This window comes from Podarcis liolepis (assembly GCF_965112155.1).
Source record: "Podarcis liolepis genome assembly, chromosome: 9".
NCBI lineage: Eukaryota > Metazoa > Chordata > Lepidosauria > Squamata > Lacertidae > Podarcis > Podarcis liolepis.
The window spans coordinates 17,942,626-17,957,936 of NC_139564.1; the positions used below are offsets into that span (position 1 = coordinate 17,942,626).

General features: G+C 39.5%; 1 protein-coding gene across 7 annotated transcripts in view; it reads left to right on the plus strand.

The window, feature by feature from the left end:
- The window catches only part of GRID2 (glutamate ionotropic receptor delta type subunit 2), an 818,982-nt gene that overhangs the window by 209,595 nt on the left and 594,076 nt on the right, over positions 1-15,311 (plus strand). The gene's annotated exons all lie outside the window — the stretch shown is intronic.

Here is a 15,311-nt window from a genome sequence, read left to right on the forward strand (position 1 = left end):
ACAGCGACAACAAAAACTCATTTCCTTTCTTCTTAGGCCAAGCAGTTGTTGCTAATGTAGTTGGCAAACAGGTCCGTTATCTCAAAGTGCTGACTCCTGTGCTGTTACTTGCTGGGCTGCGAAGTAATTTCCGTCAACAACTCGTCTGTGGGAAATAGTATGGGCTGTTTCATATAATCTTTGGGAGTGATGGGGCCTGCCTACTTAGGATTTAGTCTTTCATTTTATTCTATTTTTTGGCAGACTGGAAGAAATCAGGTGACTGGCAGATGGTATGGCTTACAAGAGCCAAGTAAATTTGTTAGCTCTCCTTTTCCTCAAATCAAGGCCAATTGATTAGCATGGCAGCTTTGCAGCCTTTTTATTGGGCAAGCGTCAGCAAATCGGGCTATGGGGCTTGTCCTCTTTCCCATCCTCTAACTGGGTAATAACTCCCAAGAGTCTTGACTCCAAACAGCTTTTCAAGCCCATGTCTGAATTACTGCTGCAATTTTAACCTGTGTGTGCAACTAAATCATTCTAAAAAACGAAAAGTAAGAGGATATTGAGCAGCTTAAGTATTTATGGCCCCCAGTTAAACTGATGCTGGACACTGGGCAAAATAACCTATTTCTACAGGTAGTTGGATTCATACATCACTAGTCGAGTATGTGAACACGTTGTAAACTAATGGCACCAAGCTACGCATGGCTGCAGCCATATTGGCAGTATGTATTCCCCACCTTTTTTATTTATTCTGAAGAACATATAGCTCAGGGGGAACATAGGTGACTGTCTTATAACAGATTGGACTGGTTGTCTGTCTAGGCCAGTGTTCTTTGCTCTGACTGGCAGCAGCTCTCCTGGGTCTCTTGTAGATATCTAATCTTGTTTGTTGCCTGTGAACCTGGGACATTCAATAAGTAAAGTATATACTCTATGGCTAGCAGTAGTTCCTACCATTGACACAATCGGTCCTAAGCGCCCTTTCAATTTCTATTCTTCAAGGCTAGTAAAACCTAGTAGAAGGGGATTGACTGGATAGTTTCTGGGAGTGTTTAATGCCCACCACCTTGAAAGAGTGAGCGGTGGGCCCCTCTTGAAAAAACCTTCCCTGGCTCACCATGGATAGGTTGGATAGCTCTCTTGGTTAGAACATGGTGCTGATAACACCAAGGTTGCAGATTTGATCCCCATATGGGACAGCTGCATATTTCTGCATTGCAGGGGGTTGGACTAGATTGTCCTCAGGGCCAGTCTCTAATATGTGTCTCCTGTGTAAGGTGATTGGGAGGGTGATGGCCAGACAGCTGCAGATATACCTGAAGGAAGCAGATTATCTAGATCTATTCCAATCTGGCTTCAAGCCCAATTTGGAAACGGAAAAGCTTCAGTCACCTTGATTTAGGATATCTATTGGGAGAGACACAAGGGGCATGCAACCCTGTTGGTTCTCCTTAACCTTTCAGCAGCTTTTGACACCGTTGCTTCTCATACCTATGCCGCATTGAGTGTCATGGCATATTTTACAGTGCAATCATGTATATGTCAGCTCAGCAATAAGTTACAAGGTTTTCAATGAAGCTTCTAGGTTAGTGTGCATATTTTCAAAACCTTTATCTTATCCTTATAGCAGGCACGTAAGCTGATTGTATCAGTAGACTCATCCTGACTATTAGAATTCAGGTTTAGAGGGCATGACTCACCAATGGTCTACACACCGTTTTTAGATTTGGATCTTCAATCATTTTGTTTGCTCTGACTTCTGTTGTCCTCTTCCTTATTATTGCTTTTTCATTCAGCTTTCACAGTATTTTGTCCACATAAAGAATAACAGTTAGAGTAGCACCGAAACAGAAGACAGTTAGAAGAAGAATGTTAGGGCAGTTAGATTCATGTTGTTATTTACATGAACATGGATTTAATTGCCATGTTTAGGTGTATATGAATCTAACTGCCCTAATATTGACCTGTGGCAATTAAAAAGTCCTTATTTGCTTGCTAAGAGCAGTTGTGACTAGATTACTGTTCTTTACCCATTTTCTGAAAACCATTTTTATTAAGTTTTCAGGGCAAGAAGATGAACTTTAGTCAGTGGGAAAAGCTTATTCAAAACCTTTAGATGGAGTCATTAAAAATATCTCTATGGGGATTTTTCTTTATTGAGCAGTAAGCAAGAATTTTAAAGAAAGTCAAAATAAGGGAAGGGCTGATTATTCATCCTTTGATTGAGGTGGATTATTGCAGTGTCCCAGTTCTCCTAAAGCACCTAGGAAAAATAAAGCAATAATTTAATCATTAGGACAGGGACTCAAAGTTCATTATGATGATAATTCATTTCTGACAGGCATGCTGTGAGTTATTGAACTTGAGAAGTTTTAAGTCCATGGATGCAATTGCAAGAATCACCTCCTGGGCAAGTCCTACTGCAAGATGGAGGAGTTACACTTATGTCCAAAGTCTGTTTTTCTGTGCAAGCAAACAAGCACTTATTTGTAGCGGCGGGACTGGTAAGTGAGACAGAGCCATAATAACACCCTGCAAGCTGATAATCAAACCATTTCATCATGTTGTAATTGAGTCCATGCAGACTTATTACTGCATTCGTCAGTTCATTTATATATATATTAAACATGAGGATTCATTTTGAGTGCAATTCTGTAACTTTACAAATAAGGGTCATCATGGTCATCTTCACTGACACCCCCCCCCCGAGGTCAAGCTGCTATTTGAAAAAGAGAAGTAGCAGCTGCTGCCAGTTTGATCCTGGAATGCCTTAGAGCAAGGGCAGCCAGAGGGGTGAGTGCAAAGCTTGGTTCAGTTTGCATTTTAATTCAAAACTTTTTATTTTTAATTTTTTATTATTATTTATTGTTTGTATACTACTCTTCATTCAAAGAACACAGGGCAGTTTACAACATCAAAATACAAAATGAGGACACAAAATGCATAATAAAAACAAGAACAAGAACAATCTAACAACCTCCCTCCCACTAACACATTTAAAAGAACATAGAATGTTAATCATCCAAAGGCCTGGTTAAAGAGAAATGTTTTTTCCTGGCGCCTAAAGATAAGAAATCGATACTTAATGCATCCTTCCTGAAACAATATGGGAACTGAAATGCAGCTATTTTAAATTCATGCTTCTCTGAATTTTGTGATGTTCTCCATCCAGATAATGTGTACAGAAATGTGTGTATTAAGTGAAGTACATAAAAACAACATAGAAAAATGCATTATATTAGGGGAAATTACTTGAAAAATGTGTATGTTAGGCAAAATTGCATCTATGTGTATAGTCTGGAAAATGCAGAGTAAAATGCTGATAATTACTGGGAAGAAGATTAATTGTTAAACCACTCTGGGAATTGTAGGTCAGTAAGGAGAATAGGGGTCTCCTAACAACTCTCAGCACCCTTAACAAACTGTAGTTCCCTAGATTCTTTGGGGGTAAGCCATGACTCTTAAACTGGTATTAAAGCATTTAAAATGTATAGTGTGGATGTGCCCTAGGAAAGATTTTGCAGTAGCTCCTTCTAATCATTCATGATTGATGAAATGAATGCACAACATTGGGAACATGATGTTGGCAGGCACTGTCTCTTACCTACACGCATTCATTAGAATCTGTAGACAGCCCTCACTACGTGCAGTTAGCATGAGTAAAATTTGGGTGCCAATCCCATGGAAATTTTAATTTAATATAAACTAAAGGTCTTTGGTGCCATCTTGTAGCTAAACGTGGTGGCCCTCCCATCAACCTCGTTTGCTGAATACACACAGCTTAGATTCTTAAAAGCTCTTTGGGGGTTTCCATGTTCATAGTTCAAACGGGTAAGCAGATCACTTTCTGGACTGTGAAGAAAATTCCTGTCACTGTGTAAAATTGTATCATTATGATATTATGGAGTTAAGGTCACTGAGGGAGAAAAGCATTGCCACACTCCATTTATTGAAATAGCCCTCACTGGTACAGAAGTCACCAAATGAGAACCACGAGGGTATGCTCTTTAGCACCATGACTGCATGAATTCTAAGTCAGTAACACTTTGGCTCTTGCATGCTAATTCTAAGTTGCTGTGGGCCAAACTGATCATGATATGAAATATATGTAATGCGGGGTTTGGGGGAGGAGGGAATGGGGCAGAGTTTTAAAGTGCAAATTGCATCAATAGAGAAGGGTTGCGTCTGACAGCAGGCAGAGAGGGGAAAATGTAATCCTTTCATTTCTGAAGGAAATATGTCTTCTGCTATTGGCTTTTGGAAGGAAATCTTCCAGGGGCATCACTATAGGACTTTCTCCCAATGCAAATAATAGCACTTTGCAAGTAAGGGTTTTCTCTGTTGCAAGAGAGGAAAGAAGAGTTAGACTCCCTTTCTCTCCCTGTTATGCTCTTATTAATTATCAGTGCTTTTCTTCTAGAAAAAAAGGTGCCAGAACTCATTATGAAATTGTTACAGTAAGGGCCACACTTTTAACCAGTGCTTTTCTTCTAGAAAAAGGGTGCTGCCACTGTGTACCTTTGAGTACCCTCAGAAAAAAAGCACTGCTGGTTGTTATTATCATTATCATTACCAGGGGCGGAGGAAGGGGGTGCGGTGGGTGCAGGCCTCCCCAGGTGTTCCACTGAGGGGGTGTGACAAAATGCCGGGCGGCACTGACCGCAGGGCCTGCAGAGCACCCGAGTCCTGGGAGAGACATGGTGGCTTGGGCACATGCAGGCTCCACGTTGCCCAAATGGTCCACCCGCTGCCCCCCCCCCCCCAGCTATAGGGTGGCTGAGTGGGAGGAGGCAGGCATGCTCTGGAGGCCCCGCGGTGCGCCCGCCCCTATGGGCCCAAGGCTCCCAAGCGGCTTCCTCCACTGCTGATCATTACCATTTAACCATTTTGAAATAAATTCTTAAACGTTGAATTTCCCTTGCTATACTTGAAACTATGTCATTACAGCATTTAGCAAGGCATTGCGATCCCTTCTGATTTGTTCTTCTAGTAAGTCACTCCAGAGGTTCATGGGAGGACAAACTTTTTTTTTCCTGTTGAGGTTCACATTCCATAATCTCTTGAGGCCCACATATGGCAGGAAGAGTGAAAGCCAGTGGTGGGTGGAGTAGAATTAAAATGGTCAGGATCTCTCTTTTCCCCTCTCTCCCACCACCTAAAAATACAAATCCTGCTGTTTCCAGCAACTAGTTTGTTCATAAGTTCTGGAGTTATGAGAGAGGGAGAATTTTTTTTTTTTCTTTATCCGCTTTCTTCATACCATGCATAATTTTACACATACACCACCTCTTGCTTGCCTTTTCTCTAAAGTCCCAAATGTTTTATCTCTTTCTGAATACCTCCTTCTAGTATGGTTCAGTTTAGTGCACTGTCCTAGCCTTGAACCGCTTCCTCATCTCTTTCTTCTGTGTATGGAGGCCAAAACTTTTGGCACAATAAAAAGTAAAAATTCACCCTTTATATCCTTTCCAGTTCATTAACAGAGGAAATAATGGCATTTAAGTGAAGTACTTATCATTATGTTAAAAGTCACTGTTTTGATACTAGATCATAACATATAATAGAAGGTCAATATCCACAGTGTTGAGCAGAATCTGTGCTAATGGAGTAACATAATTAAAATTAATTGAGTATGATTCCACCTATTAAATGCATTAAGATTGATGTGAGTTATTTTCCCTGGCTGCTTTTTGTTAAGGTCCTGCATTGCTCAGAATGCCACCTCCTCTTGCTCTGTTATTGATAGACAAAAACCAGATTAGGATAGAATTGTTCAAAGGATTAAGGGAGTAAATGGATTTAACCACATCGTCAAAGTCTCTTGTTGAACACAAGCTGGTTTTTACAAATGCCCTCCTTTCTCCCATATACTGATGATGGGTAGTTCATGATAAGGTCTCTTTTAGTTCCCCACACTGGCACACCTGGAGAACCCCAGGGTCCCCATTCCTGCTGTATGAGTTGGGTTCGCAACAGGTGTATAATAAAGCTGTGATGAAGCCACTGAAAATACTTTTTAACATCTTCTCCCCATGCTAGTCAAGTAGCTGGAGATCTTGCTGAGTTTTCTACTGAAAGGCCAATGAATCATTAGTGCCACAGGAGAGAGTTTTAATAGCCTTTGATTAATCTGTAATCTTACCACCGCTGCAATATCTTTGGTAATGGAATTTTCAATTAGATTGTTATTTGAAACACAATTCATTTTACCTTTCTTTTAAAACAAAAAAGTGCTCTGTGCACAGTTATTTTGTCATTAGGTAATGTTTGGTTCAGAGATAGCAGAAGCCTCAGAATTAACACCTTTTTTCAGTGTTGGCAAAATGCAACTTTTCCCTTTACCCACCACTTATGTCTTGCTAAGCAAACAGAACTATCACCACTGTTGCTAAGATTATGGTAGCTTTTCCCTTACTCAGATACACATTCTCAGTCCCTCCCTTAAGCAGCCTCAGGCAGAACAAAGTCAATGCCTTTCAATGGCAGGTTTGCATCCTTATACTGTAGCTGTTTACTCTATTTATCCCAAAGCCTAGCTGGAGGGCTTATCCACACAGCTGAACATGTATATAATGAACAGATATAATGCATTACCAGTAACAATAATATAGTCTTAGTGTGTTTTGAAACAGGGCAAGTGTTAAGGAAGATCTAGGTGTCAAGATAGTGTGCCATGTCTTGCACAGAATTCTAAAAAAATGTGGAGTTGTAATATTTCATTACTATTAATGATAATAATACTCCAGCCATCTGGCTGGGTTTAAATTTCTAGGCTGCCTTTCTGCTATACACAACACTCAAGTCCTTTTTTCCCCTTCTTCTTTTTTTGCAAAGAAGCTAGTTTGGCACCAGCTTGGCTATAGGAGTTGCCGGAAGGAGGTGTATAAGGCACTATCCAACCATCTTAGGGACTCCATTCCAGATTTATGTAGTGTTTACTCTTTAGCCTTTTCTTCTCCTGAAAATACCCCCCCCCAAGGTAGCAGAGATTTAGGATCACAACTTTCCTTCTCTTAGATGGGCCGCCTTCCCAGGTTGACGAGCCCCATCTGCCCATATATTAATACTGCATATTGATATAAACAATAGCAAACAGAATTCATCAGATATGTGTATTAAGATCAGCCTTGCTTTTGAGAAATCTTTGTGAATGACTTTCAGGTAGGAAAATTTATTAGGATATCACTTTCTTAAAGAGGCGCTAATCTCTCTCTACATAATTATATGCGTTGGCAGTTGCCATGCACATGGTTTTCACTGTGATTTTCACCACCATATTAACCAGTTGTGCATGGTTATTCTTTCCATGCCTTCCTTAGTTGGTTATATTAATACTTGAAGAATGCTCAGAGTATGGATCAGTTAAGAACTTAGCTCAGCAAGGTATTTAAAATCATGTCAAAAGTCCTTATGTAGATTTACAGACTACAGTGGTACCTTGGGTTAAGAACTTAATTCATTCTGGAGGTCCGTTCTTAACCTGAAACCGTTCTTAACCTGAGGTACCACTTTAGCTTAATGGGGCCTCCTGCTGCTGCCGTGCTGCCACCACATGATTTCTGTTCTCATCCTGAAGCAAAGTTCTTAACCTGAGGTACTATTTCTGGGTTAGTGAAATCTGTAACCTGAAGTGCCTGTAATCCGAGGTACCACTGTATTAAATAACATCCAGTCATGGAAATAAGGCCAAATAATCAGGCTCTTGAAGTCAGTGGCAAATTTTCTATTAATAGTTCTGAGCTGGTTTTTGCTGGTAATATTATTTAAATAAGGAGGGGAAAGGGGGGAAAGAGAGAAAAACAATAAAAGAGTACAACAAAAACAACACAGCTGCGATCAGTATGATCCAAATTGACATCGACCAAGAAATTATCATCTGTGCTTTTTCTTTAAGTGTCTGTCTAACTTTACCAGGGTGGAATCACAATATGGATGAGGGAAATCAAGTTAATACAGAGAGAAGAGTTCTGCCTCGTGGGGAAGAGTTCAAAAGTTAAATATTTAGCTGCTGGGGGACAGAGACTGAGAGATGGCCTAATTATTTTTTCATGTATATATAATGGTATGTTTAGTGCAAAGATATAAAGCATGACCTGTTCTTTCTTCTATTTATATGGTACAGACAAATAATTTGTGGTCATAACTGGAAGCAACAGAATGAAAAGACATAGAGGATGTTCAGCTGCTTACCCAAGCAGTGAGATTCTTGATATCATGGGAAAATGTGCACCCACTATTTCCTCTACCAAGCAAACATTATAGATGTGCTTTGCTGCAGTGCAATGACATTGCAATGGCATAGCAGTACAGAAGCCCCCCAGCTAAATCCCTGGCATCTCCAGTGAAAAGTCAGAATATACAATACTACATTAGAAACTTCCATTAAAAGCTTCCCTTCAGATGTCTACAAAAGCTCATATAATTGACATCTGATGGGAGAGCATTCCATGGGGTAGGCACAACTACCAAGAAGGCCCTCTACCTGGTTCCCTGTAACTTCCATTCTCACATTGGGGGAACTGCCAGAAGGCCCTCGGAGCTGGAACTCAGTGTCTGGGCTGAACGATGGGGATGGAGATGCTCCTTCAGGTATACAGGGCTGAGGCCATTTAGAGCTTTAAAGATCAGTATCAACACTTGTACTCGGAAATTGTTTCCGTGGACTGGGAGCCGATGTAAATCCTTTAGGACAGGTGTTATATGGACCTGACAGCTGCTCCCAGTCACCAATTGAGCTACTGCATTCTGGATTAGTTGTAGCTTCTGAGTCACTTTCAAAGGTAGCCCCAGGTAGAGCACATTGCAGAAGTCCAAATGGGTGATAGCCAGAGCATGTACCACTCTGGCGAGACAGTGCGCGGGCAGGTAGCAGATGGAGCTGGTAGACAGCTGCTCTGGACACAGAATTAACTGGCACCTCCATGGACAGGTTTGAGTACAAACTGACCCTCAGGCTGCACATCTGGTCCTTTAAGGACCCAGAATACCTGCCCACCCCCTGTCCCCCAGAAACAGTACTTCTGTTTTGCCTCAATCTGTTGACCACTATCCATCCTCCAACTGCTTCCAGGCACTCACAGAAGTGTTGTTGGTTTTCTTTGTAGTAGTTGGTGGTATATTTTCTTCACTTTTTGGGTTATCTGTAATGGTTGAACCTATGTTAGGGTGTAAGATTGATTTTACAGTTTGATTGCCTCATATTGTTCTTCACTTTTAATTATTTTGTTTTTCATCTTTTGAACTGTCTAGTTTACCTTTATTTGTATGTGTCTTTGCAACATTTGTGTAACTGGGACTGTGTAACAGTGACTGAAACTTTCTTAAATATTAATATTCTATCAGTGCACTATTTTTCTTATCTTCTGACGTGGCATTATCATAAAATCTCAGGCCCATTTTTATACTGTTGTTCTTGCAATTGTTTCCATGCAGTTGTTCTTGCACCCATAGATGTGTCCACACTGGTCATAGAATATCTAAAGGCTTCCTTCCTATGGTTTCTAGGATGACAGAGTTAGCAAACAGGCTAACTTCACATTTGTAGGAACTAGCCCTTTGGCTCAGTACAACTCCCTTGCATCAGTGAGCCATTGCCAGCACAAACTCATTCTGCTATGGAGTGTGGCTCAATACAACATGTCCCAGTGGAAGAGGAAAACGAAAAAGCAAGTAAATTTTAGTCGCCTTTGTTGTTTACTTATGAATGGTTAGTTTCTAACTCATTTCAAGTGTGGGCTCTTCTTCAGGGGAAAAGGCTAATGAAAGTGATCATAATATAATACAATAAACTTAAAGGAGGAGAAAGTGCTGATTTATAGGAAACATGTAAAGATTCATGTTGGGATACTGACAGACAAAAGTGCACTAAATTGCAATGGCACCACTGGTTTGATTGTACCCTGCTAGCATATTTGCCCTATGTAGGAACAGACTGGCAAAAGTATGTATAGATTAGGGGTGTGCAGCAACCGCAAGATTTGCCCTGAGTATGATTCTGTACCATATGGAAGCAGCCTGATCTATTTCAGATCCGCTCTGTGTCATTCTGATTTGAGTCATTATTCACGTCCAAATCTAATTTGTTAAATTCAAAGCACTGTTTCACCCTCATTGACTATTAATGGGTAATCTAAAAACAGCTACATTTTATTTTATTTTCTCAAACCTGCCAAATTTCGGGCAGATCCATCCCAGGGTTTTCATGAAGGGAACCTTTGAATTTTTATAGTTGTTTTCTTAAGAACAAGTATATTTAAACAAATTTATTTTGTGCCCAAATTTGAAACAAATTGAAGGCATGGTAGTCACTTATCAGGAGATGAAGCCTGCCAAATATTAGAAAGATGGGTGCAGTATTTTTCCTTCAAAGGTAGACTTTACCATGTTGGGGTGGAAGAATTGAATGTGCCATCATTTTAAAAACTGGGAACATGATGGAAAATAAACCTGCTAAAGTTTTCTTTAAAAAAAAAAAAGGTCCAAGAGCTATTGTAGTAGAAGATGTTACCATATTTATAAAAACAAACAAACTGCAAGTCTTTTTTAACTTTTTCTTGCTGTCCTCTCCCATTGTGGAAATACTCTCCCATAAAGGAAAATATTATTTTTAATTGTTTGTTAAGGGAAAAGACAGTTAGGAATGAAGCAGGCCAACCCACTGACTATTTATGTCCAACTCTTATAGCCAAAACTTGGATATGACAACCCAGCCAAAGAATAACTCTGTTTATTAATTTATTTACTTGTTAATGGCATGCTCCATTAACATTAGATCATGACTCAAAGCACCATGATTCGCTTTATTGGTTGGTTTACACACAGAGCCCATTCTGTTTACTCTCCTTGCCACACAGGGCATTCCCATTGCCATGCAGTTTTATTGAAGTGAATGGAAAGCCTGTGCTCACAGTGGAGCCTAATGAGTGGAATGGAGCTTTAGACTAGGCTGTGTGTACACCACGAACACATTGTTGGAATCACAATACTGCAAAGTCGATGTGGGTACATAGAATTGTAGAATTCTAGAGTTGGAAGGGGCAACAAGGGTCATCTAGTTCAACCCCCTGCAATGCAGGAATATTTCTCCCAATGCGGGGCTCGAAACCACAACCTTGAGATTCAGAGTTTCATGTACATAGATACATAATCTTATATGTATGCCACCTTTCCACAGTTCAAAACATTATGAATGTGGCTTACAACATGAAAAAATACATAACTATAACATAACAAAAGTAGTCATAAACAATAAATAAAACATTTGAAAATACACAACTAAATTGAACAATTTCCCCATACATCACAATATATAAAATAAAGATACAAAACAACAACAACCGCTCTCCAACAAAACATCCTAAACACCCTAGCCCCTCTCATCATCTCTCATCATCCCCATTTGGCATGGCCAACAGATAGGGATTATGGGATTTTTAGTCTGACAGTATATGGAGGGCATCGTGTAGACTAGCTTTGCATGATGGTATTTTATAAGGTTAGGCCCCTCCCTTTCCAAAAATGTTATTGCCCTTTGGTGACAGGTAAAAAAGTAAGGGATAAATCTGCAAACCCTTGGCCACTTCATAAATATTATTTGGGAGGAGTTAATTTGAACAGCTCTAGTACTGACTAGCTTTAAATAAATACACTGTGCATTAGACTAATTCTTTTTCACAGACCGTAGCAATACTTAATTTGAATTGTTACAAATTTACACACTCTTTACCCTCTGTTTCACAGGAAGTTTATTTTGATCCTTTAATGGCCTCTCCGTTGCATGTGAAAGGCCATTTGTCTCTTCTCTTCTTTTAAAAAAAGGAGGGGGGGAGAAAACCGACTAAATAATGAAGCTACTTACATGAATGGGAATGGGGATCAGATCAAAAAAGGGAAGCACCAAGAGAGCTAACAGCAGAGGCTAGGAATATAAATTGATTCTTTCCTCTGGACTTTTAATTAGAAATGTGTAACTTTGAGGAGGTTAAATTTACTTCTCAGAAATGATTCATCTGTCGAAAGTACACTTTCATGTTTTTTCTCTAATGGTTTGTAACAGCTAAATGCCATCTCCAGCTTAGTTTTCAATAATTCCTGTCTCTCCCCTCCCAGTAGCTGAAGTTCTCCAAAGCCTTATCTTATTTGTTTGTCAGCAGAATTGATTTTGTTCCTTCTTGGGCTTTGTTAATCCTAGCAGACTTGGATCTGTTCTTGGGTAAGGGGTGCAGATGGGAAATGTAGATCTAGATGGTGACAGGCTATGGTCCTGAGGTGTGTGCATACATTTGATTTCCTCCATAGCTGACCTTGGCAACAGCTGCAATATTTGTACAGATCCGTAAGGCTTTGAGCAGTTTACAAATTTAGGAACTTGGACAATATGAATAATTGGCCTATGGGATGCCAATTACAATTACAAGGGTTTCATCATACTTTAATGCTGCACAGTGGTCCTCTGTATGCTTTTGGACATGGTTATCCATGACCATGGACCATGCTGGCTGTGGATGGATGAGTGTTAGAATACACCAATTTCTGAAGAGTCACAGGTTTCCATCCCTTGTTCTGTTGACAAAGCAAATGGTCTGCAATGGTGTTGAGAAGGGCTAAAGAATGCTTGCCAAGGACCTCTATTGTACCCCCCCCCCCGATGACCCCGATGTAGATCAATAAACACACAACATCCATAATAATAGTGGGTTTTCCACCTAGTTCTATGTAGTTGTTTGTGCATAATGCATGTGTTTGAATTGCATGGATTGTGTTTTGTCTTTTACTAGGGAATTTGTTTTTTGTAAAAAGAGATGAGCTTTACACTTTATTGACTTAAGATCATCCTGTTGCTGATACTTCTCATATCAACCAAGTTACATCTTTTTGATCACAGCAATTGCCCCAGACACACTGGGAACTGCTGCCATGTTATATTTAGGATACAGAACCTTTGATCATGTTCTGCTTACTGTCCATCGATGGGATCCAGAGTTTCTGTTGATAGAACTTTGTTCACAGAAAGCTTCCATTGGGGGAAAGGGGCTGATTTTTAGTCAGCGCCTCATTCCTTCATGCAACCTCCTAAAAAACTGTTCCGTGGAGTAGGTGGGCCATCTGCAACAGTGTGGGGGTGATAGATGGGGTGAAAAGAGCAAATGAGTGAGAATCGTCTAGCCACCTCCATCAGTGAGCACATCTTCTGGATCCCCATAGCTTTCATTAACTATACAGAAGGGAAACTCTGAATCCAACCCTGTATCTGGGACCCTTTGGACCCATTTTTTCTGTGTATCACTCAATCCATGATTTAGTAGTGCCTGAACTAAATAACATTTCATGTTATAATTACTGTCCTCCAGTCTTTAAAAACTAGACTGAAAATGTGAACACACTGATGTGTGTTTGAGGCAAATTTCTGCATTTTAATTTCTTAATTACAATACAGAGATGAGTTATTAGTATAATAGCAAACTATCCATCTTAGCTAGCTGGAGGGAATTTCATTTCTGTTTAACTTCTAACATTTGTCAAGTTTCAAGTGGCTAAGAATTAAATTGGGCCCTTGGAGATAACACTTCCCTACCAGTGTTACACTGAGCATGACACTAGCATCCAGGGGTTGCATTCGGAACTACATGATTGGCATGAGTAAAAATCAAGCTAAAAAATATTTCACATTTTCAAAACATGAGGGTTTCTCTTTGCTTATAGGCATTCCTTTTGCTTCTCATTAGAAATTAAAATTGCAACTCAATGCATCAGTATGCTGTACTGATACTGCCTAATATTATCAAGTGTCAGGTCTTGCAGAAATCAAAAGAATATTTTGGCCTACGTTGCCTTGACAACACATCTTGGTTTTGGCCTCTATTGTCAACTTGACTTCTTTGGTTCATGAAATTTAATTAAGCTATTTTTATGTCTTGAGTTGCATTTGTTGGGGGCTGCCTTGTAGCTAGAACTGTATGTAAATTAAATAATTGATTTCTAGATGCCTTTGTCTAATGATCTGAACTAGATGTTGAGAGACAAAAGGTTGTTACCTTCTAATGGGTTGGCCTTCCACTGTTTCCTGCGAGCGTAGCTCTTCTCCAGTTGAGATGTTCTTGCTATTTATTTGGCTTCTCAGGCAAACTGATCCTATAGATTGGATACTTGGGCATAAAGATGTAAACTGTTTAAAGAGGGTACGCGGTGGGCACTCTTGTGAAAATAACAATTGTTGCCCTCCAACTTAAAATAAGTTGTTAAAAAAGAATCGCCCAAAACTAAGATGTGAAAACCACAATGGAGAAATGTCACAGAGTCTCATACAACTTCGTTAAGCTTCTCTTGCAATTCCTCAAACATGTTGCCTCACAGGAACTTTAAAAATTGCCTCAATTTTCAAGGTGTTTTTTTTTAAAAAAGTGGAAATTGTTGACAATCTAAGTGTGCACAAACTGTCCCCGCTTTAAAAAGTCTCCTTTATACTCTTTTATTATTATTTTATAATTTCCAAGTACTCATTTTTTTCCATCTAAAAGACAGTTTTTAAAGTAGCTTGCATTTTATTTAAAAAACCCCAGCCCGGGACGCGTATAAAACATCAACAGTAAAATAGCAATGATAAAGAAACATATGGTTACAAAATGACAATATCAGTCAGCTATAAAGGTATCTTCAAATGACTTAGCTTCCCACAAAATGCTCTTTAAAAAAAACAACCATACAGAAAATCTTCAATAATGCAGCAATTTAACAAAAACACTTGTATCAAAAGTAACAAAGAAAGTTCAAACATGCCAATTACAGATGTGCATCCTATTCAAATTTCTACAAAATAAGATTGATTTGAATCTTTTGAACCTATTATGTGCTCTTTCTCTAGCTCCAAGGAAATTAACAAAAGAGAGCCATTTTTTTAAAGTCTCCAAATACCAAGGGGTTCAAAATTATTTAATCTGTGATTATGTTTTGTACATTACCAGTAACTCCCATATTTTATTAAACCATTTTTGTATAGCTCAGATTTTGACAGATTTGCAATTCATTATGAGAAATATTTTGGCAACCATTATTAGATGCACAGTCAAATCTTCCCAAATTTGTAGGATAATACTGATCTTGGGACTTCTCCATGAAATGTGTTTCCCTTGATGTCCGATTGACAGAGCTGAAACTTAGGGTATTGACCTCAGAATTTGCAGCCGAGTCGGAATAGGGTAAGAAAGAAAAATAGGAAACAACTCCAAGGGGCTGTGGGAGCTTCGCCCCCCCCCCCAATAGAATATTTGAGGGGGCTGGGCCCCCACAAAGTGGATGGGCATTCCCATTTAACTGGTGTTTACACACTG